Raw genomic sequence first — 22,497 nt, forward strand, 5'->3', positions numbered from 1 at the left:
TATATCAGAATAACTATAGGAGCGTCATTAATGAGAAATTACAATATATCAGAATAACTATAGGAGCGTCATTAATGAGAAATTACAATATATCGGAATAACTATAGGAGCGTCATTAATGAGAAATTACAATATATCAGAACAACTATAGGATCGTCATTAATGAGAAATTACAATATATCAGAATAACTATAGGAGCATCATTAATGAGAAATTGCAATATATCAGAATAACTATAGGAGCGTCATTAATGAGAAATTACAATATATCGGAATAACTATAGGAGCGTCATTAATGAGAAATTACAATATATCAGAATAACTATAGGAGCGTCATTAATGAGAAATTACAATATATCAGAATAACTATAGGAGCGTCATTAATGAGAAATTACAATATATCGGAATAACTATAGGAGCGTCATTAATGAGAAATTACAATATATCAGAACAACTATAGGAGCGTCATTAATGAGAAATTACAATATATCAGATTAACTATAGAAGCGTCATTAAAGAGAAATTACAATATATCAGAATAACTATAGGAGCGTCATTAATGAGAAATTACAATATATCAGAATAACTATAGGAGCGTCATTAATGAGAAATTACAATATATCAGAATAACTATAGGAGCGTCATTAATGAGAAATTACAATATATCAGAATAACTATAGGAGCGTCATTAATGAGAAATCACAATATATCAGAATAACTATAGAAGCGTCATTAATGAGAAATTACAATATATCAGAATAACTATAGGAGCGTCATTAATGAGAAATTACAATATATCAGAATAAGTATAGGAGCGTCATTAATGAGAAATTACAATATATCAGAATAACTATAGGAGTGTCATTAATGAGAAATTACAATATATCAGAATAACTAATGGGATTTTTTTTAATTTAAGGTTTTGAGTAAATTTGGTTTTGGTTTGAATTTTATTATTTGAATTAACGCATTATATAGAAATCCAAAACCTAAGATAATAAAAATGGACAGATGTCTTAATCTTCTAATTTTATCAGATCAAGTAGACAAGGGTATCCTTTATCATCAGCTTTGTTTACTTTAGCTATAGAGCCTCTTCCATTATGGCTGATAGTAATGATAATTGTGGTTGAGTTAAATAGACTAATACATAGTCACCAAATAAACTAATTTTATGTTCAGACTAGTCTATTACAAACCCTTTGAACTAAGACTTTATAGTCAGTTGTTAGAATATGGGAAAGTTTCAGGATATGAAATAAACTGGGAGAAAAGTGAAGGAATGGAATTGGTAGAAAAGGAGGCTATTCACAATGTCAAAGTTCAATTTAAGTGTATTCACAATGTCAAAGTTCAATTTAAGTGGACAGATGAGATTAAATGTTTAGGTGTATGTATTGATAATAATTTGAAAAATTGAAAATTAAATTGTATTCCAATATTTAAGATAGATGAAGATTTTTTTTTAAATGGGTGAATTTGCCTTTTGCATTGTTTGGAAGGGTTAATTATATTAAAATGAACAATTTTCCAAGAATGCAATATTCATTCTTATTTCTGTACCTCAATTTTTAAAGATTTAAATAAACAAGTTAAGAAATTTTTTTGGAAAGGAAAAATTGTAAAGTTAATAGAAAAGTTGACATGAAAATATGAATTAGGAGAATTACAACTTCCTGATTTCAAGAATTATAAAGCACCATAATTAAGATTTTTACTTTTTGCTTCTAAAAATGAACCATCTTGGGTAGAAATTGAATTAAATAAAGTTGGAGAAATTGTATCAGGTTTATTTATAAATGGGAACAAAAATTGAAAATGAGAAAGATGCTCTAATATGAAAGCATTTGCTTAATATTTGGAATAAAGTTGTTAGAAATTGATGGAAATCTTATGTCATTAAAAACACATTAATTAATCCTTTTAATTTTCTCAAAGGATCCTTGAGTGTCATTTGAAACATTCCAAATTAATATGTAGTTCTGTTATAGATTTAGACTAGCTATTGTGGTTGGATTGGGTTAAAGGGTGTTTAGGGTTTTTGTTTTGGTGATTTTTAGTTTTTCCTTTCTTGGATATTTTTCACATATTTGTAAACATAATATTTGTGATTTGTTATTGCTTGTTATATGTTGATTTAAAACATATTTAAAACATGAGGGTGAATCAGGAGACAAAGTAATCTCCCTGGAAGACACTCAACAGTCAGAAGAGGACAGGCTTAACAGCAAAATCCCTTCCAAAAGAAGGTCCACTCACTGCTCTTGAATTGGCCAACTTTGCGTCTTTGGCATTGTCAGCACTGTTGTACAGTAAAATCCCTGTTATCCAGAATTCAAGCAACTGGCAGCCTCAAGTAGCCAGCAATAAAGTCTGAGAACATAAATAACTTAAGAGGTGCCAATTTTTTTTTAATTTTAATTTTTTTAACAGTTATTTCACCAATCACACAAAAAAAATCCAGGAAAATTCACATCTGGCATTTACCAATCCCTGTAGGTACTGGGGGTTTGTGTTCCTGTTAGAGTTCTGTGTATATTGGCCTATGTGTTTGGTTTTATGTCAAAAAGTGACAGTTTGCCTCAGAGAGCCAAGGTGAAGGTGGACTGTTGAGAGAGTAGGAGACGGTCTGGGCATGTGCAGAAAATGATCTAAAAATTTCTGGACTTGGACGATAAACCACCACTGGGTGGTGCTGTGGAGTGGAAGGTGGCCCAGAGAATGAGTCATGGTCTGGAAAACAGTTTAGAATGTTAGGATTTCAAAAAGGATGAAGGCAGCCAGGAGGATCCGGACCAAATCTCTCTCTGCAAACAACACAAGAGAACTTTGAATTTTGCGCGCTCTAAGATCTTTTGGCTTCAGTTTACCAAACAAACCAAATTTTGTTTATGATCTTTGCTTCAGTAGAGATCGAAGTTTTGTAAGTCTTGTGTGTTTTGTGTTTTTGTGTCTAAGTTTTCTGTGGGCTGGTTTGAAATATAACTTAGACTTTAATTACATATGTTATATTTAGGATGGGGAATTTATTAGTTTTACACTGTTATAAGAATTTGCATAGTAACCAGTGGGCATTGTTATGAAAGGGGGGATTTTGAATTAAAGTTTGAAGGTGAATTTTTACCCTTTGGTTGCTGGTTTGATCTTGTAACACTGTCCATGGTCATACTTCAGTTGATAGAGCTACTCTCTTGAGCTTCCAAACCCAGCAGACCTTGCATTTGCAGTTAATTAATCTCAACCCCTCATAGTGCCATATGGTCCCACCAGTCATTGTGGATGCTGTTGGTTCAGGGTTGTTGGTTTGTCTGTGGGACTGTCTGAGAACTGGAGAATTGTTGCAGCACTTTCATGGTTGTCATTGTATGGGGGATAGACTGATAGAAGGAACAGAGCATGTAGTAGAAAGAGTTGCCATCCTTGCAGCCTCTTGCTTGGAATATGAAAAATATTGATGGTCACTTTTGATACAACTGTCGGAAAATCCTTCATGTGGCTTTATAGAGGACCCTTTCCACCCAGTATTTTTCGGCCACTACCATCAAGGAAGTACAGGAGCATCAAAATTAGGACTGCTAGGCTGGAAAATAGCTTCTACCTGCAGGCTGTGAAACTGAAGAAGTTTCCTGTAACTGAGTAAATCATCCCCAAATATGTTTATTTTAAATTGTATCATTATATACTATAATATTGATTATGTGCAATGTATTGTTTATGTGCACACCATGGTTTGGAGAAACATTTTTGTTGGGTTGTTAAATGGACCATCAGATGATAATACACTTGAACTTTGTGTTTAGCTGATTTCCAGTGGTGTAGCTGTAGTCAACCATAGAGTGATTTGCATTGAACTCTAATATAAAGTCAAGCTGGGGGGACACTTGAAACAGGTGTGAAGGCAGCTGATGATCACCAGGTCAGATGTTAATGAGCTCAGTCCTTGACACATCAGAGAAACAGAAAATCTGCAGATGCTGGAATCTTGAACAAGCAATGAGATACTGCAGTAATTCAGCATGTCAGGCAGTGTCTGAGTAGAAATAGTGAGTTAACATTTCATGTCAAGAGCCTTTGACAGTACTTCTGGGATGTAAGTTTTCAATATGGGCTTAAAAAGAAAATGAGTTAATTCCAAGAAAATGAAGAATCATAACACATAACAGCACAGATAGACCCTTCAGTCCATCTCTCCCATGCCAAATTATTTATTCCACCCAGTGCCATCATCCTGCACCCAGACCAGAGTCTTCTATACCTCTCCCATCGAAGTACCTGACTAATTGTCCCTTCACTTGAACTGTCAACCATTGACAGCTCATTGCAGTCTTGTCACCCTCTGAGTGAAGTTCCCACTAATGTTCTTAAACATTTCATCTTTCACCCTCAACCCATGTCCTCTCACCTGCTTGCTTCCCTGTACTGAGATTGTCTGTGAGCTTGTCTCAAACTGGCTGTGCACGCAGCTCACACGTGGAGGGTCCGACGTCGGCCGTAATAGATTCTGCGTTGCAATGGGCTGAATCTCTGCAACAGCAAACTGTCTTCCTCTAGCAGTCACTGGTGGATGTAATCGGACCTCACCCCAGTCACCCAGGCAGCCCCCGATTGCCAAGTACGCACAGTGGCCAATCCTTGCTTGCAGTAATTTGAATCTTCTTGTCAGAGTCAACAAGGTCCTCAGAAGCTTCCAGGAAGTCTGAAGCACTCAATCCGCTGCTCGTACAGCTCTGGGGCTCTAGGCATCTGTGGGTCAAGGTCTAATCTGTCGGGTCGCAGCATTTTGTTCATCCAGTGTGCAATATCTAAAGTATAATAAATTGATTGGCTCTATCAATGTCTAAAGCCATAGAGTGAGGCTTTATTATATTTCAGATTGTAACTGGCTAGTTCCATGTGCTTGACTGAGGACAGAGAGGGAGGTTGCCCTTTATTCCAGAGTTACAAGGGGAGGAGTTACCAGGGAGTGAGTCACCAGTGGGGGCACAGCCAGCTACCCATTGACAGTCACATATTTGTGTCATCACATTCACTGATGCCTTGTACCCTTCCAATTTGATGTAGTCACCAATGGTTACTGCTTCATTGAACATGTGCCAGTCAGTGCACTTAACCCAGTCTTGAAGTGCATGAATAGCCCCCACTGGCTAGGTTTTAACCTGCTTCAGAATTGGTCTGAAGCATTTGATGAGCAGACTGTATACTGGGATTAGCATTACACAGATGTGTTCTGAGTATCCAGGGTTGGCAAGGTATTCAAGAAAGCAAACAGAATGTTACTCTTCATTGTGAGTGGGATTGCATTTAGAAGCAGGATTGCATTTGGAGGGGGCGGCGGGCATTTGGAGGGGGGGGGCGGGCATTTGGAGGGGGTGCGGGCATTTGGAGGGGGGTGGGCATTTGGAGGGGGGGTGGGAATTTGGAGGGGGGGCGGGCATTTGGAGGGGGGGCGGGCATTTGGAGTGGGGGGCATTTGGAGGGGGGCGGGCATTTGGAGAGGGGTGCGGGCATTTGGAGGGGGGGCGGACATTTGGAGGGGGGGCGGGCATTTGGAGGGGGGGGTGGGCATTTGGAGGGGGGCGGGCATTTGGAAGGGGGGCAGGCATTTGGAGGGGGGGCATTTGGAGTAAATCCTCCAGTTGAGGGGAAAAAAAATGCCTAAATATTATACATCTTTCTTTAACCAATAAAATTGGCCAGGATAAAAAGCAGATGCAGGGCAGTATGCAGTCAATGGTAATGCTTCTGATTTTGTTTAATTAATCTTATAACCTGAGTGTCTAGAATAGGACTTTATAATATTCAAAAGGCATGGCACCAACTGACCAGGGTCTGACACATAATAAAATATCATCTGCATAAAGCACCAGTTCATGACCCTGTCCTCCCACACATATCCCTACAAAGTTCTCTCTAATAGCTCCTGGCAGGGGCTCCAAAGCTAAACAGAACATTGGAGAAAGTGGGGTTCCCCTCTTGAGAGAAATAAGGTGAAATGTAACCTCTAGCTTGAACCACTGCCTCAGGGTTATTTAACAATCTAATCCATTTTAAAAAGATGGGTCCAAATCAAAAAAAACTGAAAAATCTTAAATGAATATCCCCATTTCACCTGATCAAATGCTTTTTCACCATAGTGAAATAGCTGCTATAGGTGATTGTTTATTGGCCACCAACCACATAATATTCTCAATTATCCGATAAGCTGTAGCCTCTAATAAATCCCATCTAATCAAGAAAGTTATTAGTGTATTTAAATGGTTTATAAGAATCTTTGTAGAGTCCTTTGTTTTGTTCTCTGCACTTTTCTTGGAGCTGTCTGAGGGCAAAGACCATGTCAGTAGTTCCTCTGTTTGCGCGAAAGCCGCACTGTGATTCTGGGAGAATATTCTCGGCGACACTAGGTATTATTCTATTTAGGAGAATCCTAGCGAAGATTTTGCCTGCAATGGAGAGCAGACGATGCCGCTTTAGTTGCTCATTCAGAGCCAGCTCTTCAGCGCTTGACGTCCTGTTTTGTGGAAACTGCCAAAATGTTTGGCCTGGAAGTCAGCCTGAAGAAAACTGAGGTCCTCCATCAGCCAGCTCCCCACCATGACTACCAGCCCCCCCACATCTCCATCGGGCACACAAAACTCAAAACGGTCAACCAGTTTACCTATCTCAGCTGCACCATTTCATCAGATGCAAGGATCGACAACGAGATAGACAACAGACTCGCCAAGGCAAATAGCGCCTTTGGAAGACTACACAAAAGAGTCTGGAAAAACAACCAACTGAAAAACCTCACAAAGATAAGCGTATACAGAGCCGTTGTCATACCCACACTCCTGTTCAGCTCCGAATCATGGGTCCTCTACCGGCATCACCTACGGCTCCTAGAACGCTTCCACCAGCGTTGTCTCCGCTCCATCCTCAACATTCATTGAAGCGCTTTCATCCCTAATGTCGAAGTACTTGAGATGGCAGAGGTCGACAGCATTGAGTCCATGCTGCTGAAGATCCAGCTGCGCTGGGTGGGTCACGTCTCCAGAATGGAGGACCATCGCCTTCCCAAGATCGTGTTCTATGGCGAGCTCTCCACTGGCCACCGTGACAGAGGTGCACCAAAGAAAAGGTACAAGGACTGCCTAAAGAAATCTCTTGGTGCCTGCCACATTGACCACCGCCAGTGGGCTGATATCGCCTTAAACCGTGCATCTTGGCGCCTCACAGTTTGGCGGGCAGCAACCTCCTTTGAAGAAGACCACAGAGCCCACCTCACTGACAAAAGGCAAAGGAGGAAAAACCCAACACCCAACCCCAACCAACCAATTTTACCCTGCAACCGCTGCAACTGTGTCTGCCTGTCCTGCATCGGATTTGTCAGCCACAAACGAGCCTGCAGCTGACGTGGACATTTACCCCCTCCATAAATCTTCATCCGCGAAGCCAAGCCAAAGAAGAAGAAGAATCTTTGATAAGATTTTCACACCCATTGGAATTAGGAACATTGGTCTATAATTCTTACATTCACACGAGTCTTTACCCTCTTTCAGAATCAATATAATTAGTGTTTGTGGTAAAATTGGGGCTAAATTACCCCACTCCATAAATTCATTAATTTCCCTTTCAGCAGTAGTGGGGCCAGCTCCTCTGCGTAGCATTAAAAAAAAACACAGTAAATCGATCTGGACCAGGTGTTTTCCCAGTAGGTAACATCTTAATCACTCATATAATTTCTTCCAATGTTATAGGAGAATCCAGGTATTGTTGTTCTTTTGTCAACTTCTGTAATCCTAATGGTATCAGAGAACTATCAATTTCAACCTCACGAGAGTTGGATGTAGACGTATATAGCTCCTTATATAATTCTTGAAATGCATCATTAATATCTTTGTGTTGTCAAAATATCACCATTTGCTGATCTAATAGCTGGGAGGATAGACTTCGTGATATTTTCTGTTTTACTCACCTTGCCAGAAGCTTGCCAGCTTTCTCCACCAATTCAAATTGCTTTTATCTTGCCCTAAAAAGCCAAAATTCTACTTTCAGGTATAATTGAATGTATTGATATTTCAACTGTGTTAATTCTCTCAAGTCTTTGGATAACATTTGCTGCTTCAATTTTGTCTCATTTGGGTTGAATTTTTTTTTCTAAATTTGTAATATTCTGCTTATTCTGTCTTGTATAAGAAATATGTTGAATAATATATCCCCTCAAAACTGCCTTCAGGGCTTCCTAATTAATCCCTGCCAAAGATGATTAATACACCTTAATTTGTTGTCTCATAGCTTGCCTAGATATTGTATCTTGTAACAAGGAATGTGGCTGCATTCTCTTATGCGGAGGTATTGTCTCTAGACAAATCCAGACATGATCTGACATTATAATGTTGCCAATTGCACATTGAAACACACTGAGTAAATTACTTAGATATAAGAAATAAATCAATCCTTGTATATGTTCTATGAACTGCAGAAAAAATGTGTAGGCCTTCTCAGTGGGATTCATAAGGCACCAAACATACAAGCCCGAGGGGCTTGCTCATTTTTTGTACCATCACAGTAGCCTTTGAGGTTCTAGATAATATCTTACTATGGTCAATGATTGAACCATTACCAAGCTAAAATCTTCCCCCAACTATGATGTTATAAACTCCAATAGAGTGTATTTTTCTTTCAAGATCCACAAAAAAAAGCTGCATCTTCCATATTAGGTGCATATATGTTTGCTAAAATATGTTGCATCTGTACTTATGCCAAAATAATAAGAATTCTCCTTGTTTCATACTTGATCTGTTTCTAACATCTAAACCACAGCTGACTACTGATGAGTGTTATAATGCCCCTACTCTTAGTTGATATTACACGGTTTAAAAAAAAAACATGATCAGTAAAACCACACAGTAGCTTTACTGATTTCTCTGCTGATAAATGTGTTTCTTGTATGTCAGAAATAAAACTTCTCACACATGAGTCTCTTTAAAACTGATGACACGACAAGCTTTATTTACAAGTCTGCAGAGTTGGACTCAACTGGTTTCTCACCAGTTAAGCCCCGATACATACAGTGCATTGATTTTTATACCTTTATTATTTGCCCTTCCCCTTCTTATTAATACTGTTTTAATTGGTTAGTATTACAAAAACATTCTAAGTATAACTGCATTATTAATTATCACGTTCGTTACGTACGCTGTGAACTCTACATTCACTGAATTCTGTTTCTCACACTTCTTATCAATCCTTTGTCTCCTGCATGTCTCTCACTATGACCATGAAAAGATAGGTTTAAAAAAACATATTCAGCAGCTCCTTCTGTCCTTGACTGCTAGTAAACTCTCTGTCCGTTCTGGCTTCCCTGTTTCTGATTAATCATCACATTTTAACTTAAGTCTTTTTAACCTAAATTCTCTATATCACAATCCACCCCTTTCTCTCTTTAAAATGTGTTGAATATATGTATAGATATAAATGGGGATTCTAAGCTAGGGAAGAAAAATGTTTTATGATACATTAATCTCACGCTGAAAGAAAAGTCTTACAGGGTCTCCCATCCCCCCTGGTTGCATAGCTTGTTCGACCATGGAAATCACCAGGCTGCGTAGACAGGGAATAATACAGGGCAAAATAAGTAGGAGGAATAAAATACCTCCGATGACCCACAAGAAGGTACGCCACCAGGTTCCTCCAAACCATTTGTCCATCCAATTAAATTGTGGGAAAGGATGCCAGGTTTGAACCGGTACATGGGACAATGTACGAATATTATCAGCGATTTTACGAACGGCTTTTCCATTATCATCAATCTGTAAGCAGCAGTTAGTCAAATTAAGTTTGCCACATACACCTCCTTCCGTGGCTAGGAGATAGTCTAGGGCTAGACGGTTCTGATATATAGCAGAGCGCATTTGACCTTGCTGGGATGCAAGTAATTGCAGGGCTATAGCTGTTTGATTTGTAACAATTTCAAGCACTGCTTGTAAGCGAATTATACGATTTAACATATATATAGGAGTACGATAACCCCAAGATCCATCTTGAGCCCATGTAGCGGGACCATAATATTGAATTATGCGCTCTGGAGGCCAATCATCTCTCCATTCTCCCAAATGTACCGTGGTAGAGCGGGGTTCACGATGTAATGTATCAAAGACCTTCACGCCTAATTTATGACCGTGATCGTGGGGTAGAAGGAAAAATTCTGGGCGGATTATTCCTAGGAAACAAGTTCCACTCCACTGTGAGGGAAGACGAGTATAAGCTTTATTACCACATATTCAGAATAATCCATTTGGGGATACTCCATACCCCCTTTCCCAAACTCTTTTAAGAACAGGATTTGATTGGTATGGTCCTGTGATGGTGGAAGTGGTACAATTCCAAAACTGAATACTGCTATTAGATAGGGGTAGGCAATTAGTTTTAAAAACAGTGGATAAGAACCAAGTCTGAGGTTTAGGAAACCAAGTGAAAACACCAGGTGAAATGCGAATCCATACAGCCTTGCAGGGACTTTCTCCTACTGGGTATTTGCCGGCTCGTGAGAGACAATAAAAACCAGAGGGGACGTTAGAGAGAGACCAGGTTTCTCTTGATCTCGTTCGGTTAGTTGTCCAAATGCGGGAAATCATGGTCAATGAATTGAGAGGTTCTCCCCACCAAGGCCATTGTTCTGACATCCGTGGACCCCCGCAGACCCAACAATTAGTTACATTAAAAGTTCCTGCAATTTTAGTTGCCAGATCTACAAAAAGGTTATCTCCCCCAATTGCATTACCGAAACTTACATGGTTATTTGGATGGACTCGAACTAAGTCCGGCTGTCTTAAAGGGACAGGCAATTTCAAGTGTGGAGTGTAACTTTTCATTGGAACAGTACGTTGGTGTATGCAAAACCAGAGTCCATCAGGGCATGGTGGGCTTGAGTCACCTTTCCAACCGTTAAGAGGGAAAGGAGTGGTATTAGGAATCTGTATATAATGACCCATATTATTTCCTTCTTTTTCCACACAAGGGGTATATGGATGTTGGGTGGTATTTTCTGCCCAACATTTCTCAGGAACTGAGGTATGGGAAATGAAATTACCTTCCTTTCTTCCCCAAATGTGGTCCTGAAACAGGACCACTGTATCTCTGCATTTCTTACATTTCACACCTGATAAAGACATAGGCAAACTAAGAAAAATCAAAGAACATAACAATAACATTGTGAATTAAGTCTTTTTGCGAAATCGTAAGGTAAGAGGTTTTTCTCCAGGAATACAAGTCCAATCTGAGTTCGTATCAGGGTCCTGTGGCGCCTCTACAGGTCCCTTAAATCTGGATGCGTGTGTCCACCCCTTCTCTCTTGTTCGTGCTGCAGCTTCTGTAGTTAAGAGAACTTGGTATGGACCTTCCCACTGGGGCTGGAGTTTTTCAGTCTTCCAGGTCTTGATAAGAATCCAGTCTCCTGGTTCCACTTTGTGTAAAGAAAAGTCTAGAGGCGGTGTTTGTGCCAATAGTCCTCTCTTTCGTAAATCTGTAAGAGAGCGTGACAGTGCCTGTAAATAGTTCCTAACAAATATATCCCCTTCCCCCAAGATGGGACACCCCTCAACTGTACTCCAGAAGGGAAGCCCAAACATCATTTCATAAGGGGACAGCCCTACATCTTTTCGTGGGGCAGTACGAATTCTCAATAAGGCTAGGGGCAGACACTTTATCCAAGGCATTTTAGTTTCCACCATTAACTTTGTCAATTGGATTTTTAGTGTTCCATTCATACGTTCGACCTTCCCTGAGCTTTGTGGATGCCAAGGGGTATGTAATTTCCAAGAGACCTGTAATGCATCACAAATCAATTGCTGGATTTTTGAAGAAAAATGTGGACCCCTGTCTGAGTCTATAGAATCCATTATACCATATCTGGGGATTATCTGCTCTAGGAGGAGGCGAGCTACTGTAGAGGCTGTAGTATTTATTGTTGGGAAGGCTTCTACCCATCGGGTAAAGTGATCTATTATCACCAACAGATATTTCCATCTTTGAACTTGAGGTAACTCTGTGAAGTCGATCTGGATACGTTGAAAAGGGCGTATGGCTAATGGTTGACCTCCCATGGTCCCTGTCCTCATTATCTTCTTATTAATTTTTGTGCATAGGTAACAATTTTGCACCTCTTGTTGGGCCAAGGTGTAGATTCCCTTACACACATATTCTCGAAGCACTGTGTCACATAAGGCTTGAGTGCCCCAGTGGCTCTGTTGATGCAGGTGTTTTAAAATGTTGCGAGTTATTTCTTTATTTAGAACAGTTCTTCCATCTGGTGTTTTCCATGTTCCATCAGGTAATTGGCTTGCGCCCAGCTGATCCATGTTCTTTTCTTCCTTAGCAGTGAAAATGGGAGCTGTCTTTATGCCTTGCCTTATTGGGATTAAAGTCAGCAAACGGACTTCTTGTTGCATGGCTGCTCTTTTGGCTTCTTCATCAGCCAGTCTGTTTCCAATTGCTGTCGGGTTATCTCCCCTTTGATGGCTTGGTATGTAGACCACTGCTATTTCTTGGGGTAATGTTAAGGCTTCTAAAGTCAGAGTAATCATCTGTTCGTGTGCCAATTCCTTTCCTCTTGATGTAATTAGACCACGCTCCTTCCAGATCCTACCAAAGGTATGCACTACCCCGTATGCGTATTTGGAATCTGTGTAAATCGTTCCAATTTTCTTTGCCAGTATTCTGAGGGCTCTCTGCAAGGCATATAGTTCACAGGATTGTGCTGACCAGCTTCCGGGTAGTCTCGTGGATTCTACTACTTTCCAAGTATTTCCTTCTATTATAGCATACCCATTTCTTCTCATTCCGTCAACACATCTGGCGGAGCCGTCAATGTAGAATTCATATCCTTCTCCCAGCGGAGTATCGCAAAGGTCTTCTCGGGTCTTGGTCTGAAGATCTGTCAACTCGACACAGTCATGCTCCACCTCTTTCTCTGTTTCACTGCCGTATAAAAACTGAGCTGGGTTGCAGCTATTAATTTTTGCAAACTGTAAATCTTCTCCAACCATTAAAATGGTTTCATACTTTAATATACGAGAATCAGTCAGCCATCGATGGGCAGTTTGTGTTAATAAAACACTCACAGAATGGGAGGTGTACACAGTCATCTTTCCTCCAAAAGTAAGTTTACGTGCTTCCTCTACCAACAGAGCAGCAGCCGCTACTCCCTGGATACACGTCGGCCATCCGCGAGACACTGGGTCCATCATTTTGGAAAGGAAAGCCACTGGGTGTCGCTGACCACCTTTTTCCTGTGTTAAAACTCCCACAGCTGTTCCTTGGTTATGAGTGACAAATAGCTGGAAGGGCTGTTTTAAAGAGGGCAGAGTGAGCACTGGGGCTCGTGTTAGGCGATGTTTCAAGTCATCGAACCATCCCTCCTCCTCCTGGGTCCATTTCAATGGATAGTCATTTTCATTTGTCAGTTTATCATACATAAACTTCACCAAAGCTGAGTAGTCCTCTATCCATAACCTACAGTATCCTAAGAGTCCCAGGAATTGTCTTATTTCCTTCTTATTACGGGGTAAAGGCATTCTAGTGATTCCCGCAATTCGTTCAGGGGTAATTCGTTTCTGTCCTTTACTTATCTGGTGTCCCAGATATATTACAGTTTTCTCAACAAACTGTAACTTGTTTCTGGACACTCGTAGACCCTTTTTCCCCAGATAATTCAAGAGTCTAATGGTCTCTCCCCTCATTTCTTGTTCCTTGGGTCCTGATAATAGTAAATCATCCACATACTGCATTAGTTGGGAATCATCAGATTGTGGATAGTCCATCAGGATTTGTTCTAGCATTTGTCCAAACAGGTTTGGAGATTCAGTGAACCCTTGGGGCAATACAGTCCACCGAAACTGTCTCCGTCTACCTGTCCATGGATTTTCCCATTCAAACGCAAACATATCTCTACTTTCCTCTTCTAACGGACAAGTCCAGAAGGCATCCTTCAAGTCGATAACACTAAACCACTCATGGTCTGGGGGAATCCGACTCATAATAGTATAGGGATTAGGCACCACTGGGTGGCGGGTCTGAACAATAGCATTCAAACTTCTTAGATCCTGAACTAGGCGATAGGATCCATCTGACTTTTTTACTGGGAGTATAGGGGTGTTATAAGGTGACATGCATTCTTCTAATAGTCCGTCTCGTATTAAAGTCTCAATTACCGGCTGTAGCCCTTTTCTCCCTTCCAAAGAAATAGGATACTGACGTTTCCTTACCGGCTGATGACCTGGTATTAATGTGACATGTAAAGGTGGGATGTCCAGACCTCCTCGATTTCCCTCCTTATACCAGACTCTCTCGTCAATCTGCCGTTCATCCTCTTCCTTTAAAGCGCAGAGGTGGACTCGCACTTCTCCGTCCACAGGGAGAGCACCCAAACCTAGGAGAGCCTGTAAGTCCCTTCCTAGGAGGTTAAATCCAGCCGAAGGTAATAACAAGAGGTCTTGTACCCCTTCTCTTTCTTCCAGTTTCACTGTTACTTGGGGAATTATTGATACCATTCTGGGAGCCCCTTCTATCCCAGAAATTGTCAAATTACTTTTTATAGGCTCAGTTCCGATTGGCACAGTTATTACACTACTTCGTTCCGCTCCTGTGTCCACCATAAACACCACCTCTTCTCCCTTGGGACCAATTTTTAGTTTTACCAGGGGTTCCCTCTTATATTTGGTCCCTAACATTTGGAACCCCTGACACCCCTAATCTTCTTCCATAAGTTCGAGGGCACGCAATTCCCTCTTGTATCGGGGGAATTCCCTCTTAAAGTGTCCTTCCTCATTGCAGTAATAGCACTTAACGAACCTCCGGGGTCTTCCCTCTCTTGGATATTTTGGATTGTTTAGAGGAAGGTTTTGTTTTCTTTCCCCTCTGGATTCAGCATTCATCTGTCGGATAGTCTGTACCATAACCTTTGTCGCCTTCTTTTGATCTTCTTCTTCTCTCTGCACATATACTTTTTGTGCCTTTTTTAACAGTTCACTTAGGGGTTTTTCACTCCAGTCCTCCTCCTTTTCTAGTTTCTTTCTAATGTCTTGCCATGATTTGGAAACAAATTCAATTCGAATAAGCTGTTCACCCATTGGTGTACTAGGGTCCACACCAGCATACTGTTGGACATTCTTTCTCACCCTCTCCAAAAAATCAGTAGGGGACTCGTCTTTCCCCTGGTGGTTCCCAAATGCCTTGGTAAAATTGTGACCCTTTGGCACAGCCTCCCGTATCCCTTTAATTGTCCACTCTCTATATTGTCTCATACTTGCCAATCCCTCGGGTGTTCGTTTGTCCCACCTGGGTTCATTTAAGGGATATTTTTGTTCATGGGGTCTAGGGTCCCCAGGTTGTTCATATTCCCACATGAGGAGGGCAGCCCGTCGAATCATCTGCCTCTCCTGGGGTGAAAATAATGTTCCCATTATTGCCTGCATCTCTTCCCACGTATATGTGTTTGGTCCCAAGAATTGGTCAAGCTGTTCAGCCAGTCCTATAGGATCTTCCAATAACTTTTTCATTTCTTTCTTAAATCCCCGCACCTCTGTACTAGTTAGGGGAACATTCACATATCCCGTTCCCCCTCCCGGTCCTCCCATAGGAACTTCTCTCAGGGGATTTAGGTTTATTGAAAACTTTGATGGTCCTGGACCAGTCTGGGATCTTGTCCAGGGTCGGTTTACCGGTGGAAGTTTAGGGTCCGACTCCCTTAATTCATCCTTTTTATCCCGGCCCCCTTCGGGGCAATCAGATTCATCACCTTTCCCCTCCGGTAATAAGCTTTCCTCGGGCGCAGTAGGCACCGGGGGAATATAAGGAGGGGGAAGGTTGTCCAGAGGTTCCCATTTCTTTTCTCCTGCCACTCTCAATTTAAAACATTCTGTTAAGGATCCTGGCCAGGGAACCCAACAAAATGCATATGCTGACTCTTCTTGATTCACCTTTGGTCTCGAATTTACATATATGTTTAATGCTTGTCTAACCTAATCCTCATCAGATCCAAATTTCGGCCACCAGACCGAGGAACCTTTAATAGGTTGTTTTGACCAAAGGAGACAATATTGGATCATCTTTTTCTTGTTTTTGTCCCGATATCTTTTACTATCCCAATTTTCAAACATTCTCCCCAAAGGGCTGTCAAGGGGTACTTCCAGGAATTGTCCTGAATTTTCAGACGAGCCCTTAGATTTTGATCCTCCCATTTTCCCACCTAGATCTGTTTATCGTTGCTGAGGACCCTCTCGCTCTGGACCCTACTCCCTTCCTCTCAGACGCCTCGTCGGAGGTGCTGTCCCTCCTTCGGTTACCGCCGAGGTTTCCCTGGGGTCTATCCTAGAGTCCCGCGACAGGGTTCTCACACAACGACAAAAGATCTATACTTAATCTATTCCGTTAGGTTTTTATCCAAACAGGTGTATCCCGTTACACCTGTTACCCAATCCCCACACCACAATCGTAAGTCGTCACTTACCGGTGTCTTCCCGGGGATTGAACCGTCACCCTTCTCCTCTCCGTCTTGTCGTGTCACCCTGTCCGGATACCACTCGCTCAAGCCGCCCGAAGCGACGAGCAAGGGACTAGGAGCCGCTGAACTCAGCGGGGTGCACCGCCTCCGATGTCCCTCTTCTCGCCTCCCCTCACGGCCGGAGTGTAGATCCCGGACGAGCCCCCATTTGTCAGAAATAAAACTTCTCACACATGAGTCTCTTTAAAACTGATGACACGACAAGCTTTATTTACAAGTCTGCAGAGTTGGACTAAACTGGTTTCTCACCAGTTAAGCCCCGATACATACAGTGCATTGATTTTTATACCTTTATTATTTGCCCTTCCCCTTCTTATTAATACTGTTTTAATTGGTTAGTATTACAAAAACATTCTAAGTATAACTGCATTATTAATTATCACGTTCGTTACGTACGCTGTGAACTCTACATTCACTGAATTCTGTTTCTCACACTTCTTATCAATCCTTTGTCTCCTGCATGTCTCTCACTATGACCATGAAAAGATAGGTTTAAAAAAACATATTCAGCAGCTCCTTCTGTCCTTGACTGCTAGTAAACTCTCTGTCCGTTCTGGCTTCCCTGTTTCTGATTAATCATCACATTTTAACTTAAGTCTTTTTAACCTAAATTCTCTATATCACATTGTAGAAACGCCACATCCCATTTTTGTCTCTTAACCTTGTTCATTACTCTTTTTATACTATTAAGCTGGTCTCTCCCTCCAGAGAGAGTGCCTCTATGGTATCATATTGAGTGTTCTGCTCTTCTGCCTATCCCTCAATTATAACGTTTGTCTATCAAGGTACCGCCTGAGGCAAGATCTCACCCAATTATATCACATATGTATTTGTTTTGGAATAAATTAGCCAGATTATTTAAATTTAATTCATATTGGAATTAAGCTTCGAGTATTTGGATAAATCCAAAGTCGTGATGAGTCCCCCTTTTTTTATGGAGGGAATAGCAAGGGAAAGTTATAATTAAATTGGGATACTGTTATAATGGAGATGGTTCAAAAATTTTTAATCAATTAATCCAACGATATACTATTTCTATTTTGGAGATATCTTCAACTGCATCATGTGCTGCACATAACTTTTGTTCTACACAGAAACCTCCACAATTTGCTACAATACTGTCTACTCTACTGGGTTCATATGGTAAAGGTCACAGAGCTTCATTTTATTATTCAGTCTTAACACAAATCTCAGATGATAAAGTTCTGTTGGGTCTTAAAAGAGCATGGGAAATAGACCTGAGTGTATTTCATGAGATGGAAGAATGGGACAAAATTTGTAAAAATATCCAAATAATGTCAACAGACTTGAGAGTGCACCTGATTCAGTTTAAGATGCTGCACTCAGCACGGTTATATAGATTAGGGTTGAAAAGTGTACCTGAGAGCCGTCACTCTGAGGTGGATAAAGGGAACTTAGGAAAACGCTTTGGTCTTGTCCCAGAATTCAAGGATTTTGGTTTATGATACATAAGTATATTGAAGGTTCAGGTATTCAAATTCCTTTTTGCCTCAGACTCTGTCTTGGGAGACACACTTAGGTTATTTGGGGATAAATATTATCAAAATTTGATTCAGACAAGTATAATGGAAGGAAGATAAATTTATACCTAGATGTTGGAAGAATTTGGGGGGAACCATCATTTCAGGAGTGGACCTCAGAAATGGCCAAAGTGGTAGGGTTTGTACACATCTTACAAACAGTTTGATAAATTGATCATCTCTACACAAATATGGAGCAAATATTTAGGTTTCCTTGGTGGGGGGATTAAATAGTTAATGATATGAATGCCAGTTTTTTTTTCTCTTATTAGAGGTCTAAACAAACACATGGTTATTTTATTGATTTTTTTTGCTGCCATGTTTGTTTCTGTTTTATGGATAACTTTGTTTTATAACTTGTGATTGACATAACTTTAACACTGACTCAAGGTTTTGGGGAAACTTTCTTTATATTAAAAAAATCAGTAAAATTTAAAAAAAATCAGGTCAATAGATTTATGATGAGGACGAACTGTTTTTCCCAGAGAGTGGTGAATCTAGAGTTCATTGCATAAAAATGAATATATTTCCAAGCGTGCAGTATCTTTTTAAAATATTGTCTATTATCTCTTCTCTTTTTTTTCAGGAATTAAATCAATATTTAAGAAGATTCCTTTGGAAGTACAAGATGTTAAGAATTTAAATAAAAAAACATTAACATGGAAACATGAATTAGGAGGTCTACACCTTCCAAATTAAAAAAAATATATAAAGCTACACAAATGAGATTTCTCTCTTGTGTCAGAGTGAGAGAAACCAGCATGGATTAAGATAGAGATGAGTTAGATAGGAGAGAAAATACCAGATGATTTTAAATGTAAATTGGAACCAAGATTAATATCTGGAGACAGGGATATACCACTGCTGAACCATCTAATTTACATATGGAATAAAGTAAATAATGAAATGGGAATGAGGAATTTTGGGTTAATTAAAATGTCTTTGATTCAAAAATGACTTGTACAATTTGCTATGAATTACTGACTTTTTAAATTTGGTTCTCTAAAGTAATTAGAAATATAGCAGATTGTAATGAAGGAGAAAATTTAATGTCATTTAATCAATTTTTTAAAAATTGGATACAAAACAACACCATTTTTTAAATTATCAAATAAAAGTATATTTGCCAGATAAATTGGGTCCAACAATGTTCTGCCTGAAATAAGTGAAATAGAAGCATTGATTTGCAATAGATCTATTAAGTAATTTTTTAATGTATATATTATTGCAAAATGGAACTGAAGCAGGGAACACATAGATCTAGACAGAGATGGGAAACAGATTTAAATATAAGTATTGTGGAGAAAAATTGGCATAAGTTATTTTATGATGCTATGACAAATACAATAAATGTTAGATATAGATTGGTACAGTATAATTTTTTCCATAAATTGTATCTTGCTCTATGAAAAAATAAATAGATTAAAGGCACATTTATCAGATAAATGTTTTGGGTGCAGTCGAGAGATAGGTACTTTTTTGTTGCATTCTACATGGTCATGTTCAAAATTGAGGCCATTTTGGATAGAATTAGGAAAATTTCTAGAACAAGTTATGAGAGTTAAATTTCTTCAAGATCCAGTGCTTTTTTTTTTCTTGTTGGGTAATATTTTGGTGATAAGATCAAAAGTGAAATTTTTTTTTTCCAAAAGGAATCTGTGAAAATTGCATTGGCATTGGCATGGAAATCAGGAATTTAGGAATGGAAACGTAGCATGTGGAAATATATTACTGTATACCTCTTGAGAAGATTGCATATAATTTAAAGAATAAATATACTTTATTGAAAATTTGGTGCCCATACTTGCGTACTGTAGGTATTAATTTATGAAGAGTTTTACCTGAACCTCCTGAAACCTTGTTAACTACTTGTGATAAGTAAATAAATGATATTGAAAAGGCAAAGTTGAGTGAATGGATGTGATATATCTTTACTTTGACTATACTTGTTTATCTTTTTAACTTTTTTTCTTTTTCTATTCTTTGGGGATTATTATTTGGGAGGAGGGAGTTGGTGGGATTTCAGGGGGTATAATATGTAATGTATAATTGATATGGCCATGATTTTTTTCTGTATGGAAATTTAAATAAAATATTCAATTAAAGAGAGTGGTGAATCTATGGAATTCTCTACCCATTGAAGCAGTGGAGGCTACCTCAGTAAATATGCTTTAAGACAAGTTTGGATAAATTTTGACCAGAATTGGGGAATTAATTTTTAATTTGCACAAACAGCTCAGTAAGAGGCCATTTTGACCCACGAGTCCATGACACTCAATTTACACCCAATTGATCTACAACTTATGGAACATTTTGAATGGTGGGATGAAACCAGAACCCACCCATGGAAAACCTAGGCAGACACGTGGAGAACGAACAAACTCCTTACATACAGTGTGGGATTCGAACATCAGTCCTGATTGCTGGTGCCATGAAGGCATTGCATTAACCGCTATGTCAACTGTGCAAAAGAAATATGGGAGAAAGGCAGGTAGGTGGAGATTAGCTGATCATCAAATCACCCATTATCTTATTGAATGATGGAGCAGGCTGGACTGGCCAGATGGCCTACTCTGGTTCCTATTTCTTATATTCTTATGGAAAGAAAGGTAGGTTGGAAAAATTAAATGATTGTCCAATAAAAAGAAATGTTTGTCAATTTTACATTAGAAAAATGGCCACCTAAAAAAATCTATGACTTCACAGTGATTAATGATAAACAATCATATTAACTAATGCAAGTATTGTTCATTACTAAACATAATTTTGTGTTGGGAATTTAATGATAAACTATGCTGTTAATGCAGCAATATCATGGATAAACTAATAGTGAGCTGCAATTTTTTGCAGAACTAATTAGAATGTTGTATGCATGTATGAATTGATTTCTTATGACTGATGCACCTCCTGGATCAATACATAATTATGCACCAAAACCTTGACAGGTTTAATCAGCCCAGGACTTGCAAGGGATGATAATAATTTTGAGCAATCTCTCCTCCTCTCCATTGATAGAAGATGATGAAAAAGTTAAGACACTTGGATTTGAATGTTCTTCACCACCAGGGCAGAATTAGATGAGTAGGTTAAGAGTAAAAGATGTCCTCTACCTATTTACCGCCCATGCTTCAATTTCCTTTTTCTCCAATGATCAGTTCATATGTCTCCAACTGATAATAAATACAATGTATTAGCTCCTTCCTTCCTCAAGGATGCACTGTCCTTCTCCATTTGCCTTGGATCCAGACCACATTTCTATTGTTACTGTTGCCTCCCATCTTGATAGTAATCAAGACTAAGAAATCCTCACATCCGAAACACCCAATTGGCAGCAGGACAACTGAAACTGAAGGTAGTCTAAAAACCCAATAAATCCCAAAGCAGAAAAACTATGGATGAAGTTAAATTTGCTTTTTTGTTTCCAACACAACATATTTTCTAGATATCAGATGTGCTTATATCAGTTCATCAAAGTGAAAGCTAATATTGTACCTTTTTTGAATGTTTCTTCAGTGCATTTGTGAGCAAAGTAAATAGTTCACAAAGACACGTAGAAAATAAACCTTATTACTATTATAGTAATTATGTGATTGAGATTAAAAAAAAATATGGGGACACATGAGGTTACAGCAAACACTTTGGTTCCTTAAAATGGTGGATTCCCCCACCCATAGCACTTGAGAAACTAAGAAATACAAACTGGACTTTCAAACTAGTGGGCTGGATTGGTAAGATATTGAGTGATTTTAACTTAATGAAGCACGGAAAATAAACTGCAGAAAACTGCCAAGCAGATCGCTGGAGATGCGAGGGAGGCCTTCAGAAGCATTGTGCCAGAAGAAAGAAGCATGGCAAATGGGCCAGCATCGGGGTTAGACTGATAGTTAAACCATTCAAACCTGCACTCCCGACAATCTTACTCAGAAATTGAGAAGAAAATGGATCACCTGAGGCTGCATCTGAACCAGAAAGGACTGCAGGGCTGCTGTCAGAAAGGCAGCCACCTACAATAGTCATGTAAACATCGAGGAGTACACAAGTTCTATGGCTACATTAGCAAGTACTAATAGGATGTCACTGAGTTCAAATGCTTCACAACTAGGACTACCCATAAACCATGGTTGAATGCAGTGGTCTAGGCCCTTGGCATAGCTTTGTGATGGTGCCTTCAGGACAGGAGGTAAGATGGCACTAAGATCATACTCTCCTGTGCAATCTGCAAGTCAAAGCATATGCACAGACAGCTTTGCGACAGCAATGACATGAAGTGTATGTGGCAAGGGATCCCCTGTTTCGGCTCTTCCCCCACCAAGGAAACCACCTATCTACATCTATCTTAGCTATACTTTTCATAATTTTATAAGATTCCCTCTCATTATTCAAATTCCAGTGAATACAGTCCCAGATGACTCAACCTCTC

This window comes from Narcine bancroftii, chromosome 1 (assembly GCF_036971445.1).
Source record: "Narcine bancroftii isolate sNarBan1 chromosome 1, sNarBan1.hap1, whole genome shotgun sequence".
NCBI lineage: Eukaryota > Metazoa > Chordata > Chondrichthyes > Torpediniformes > Narcinidae > Narcine > Narcine bancroftii.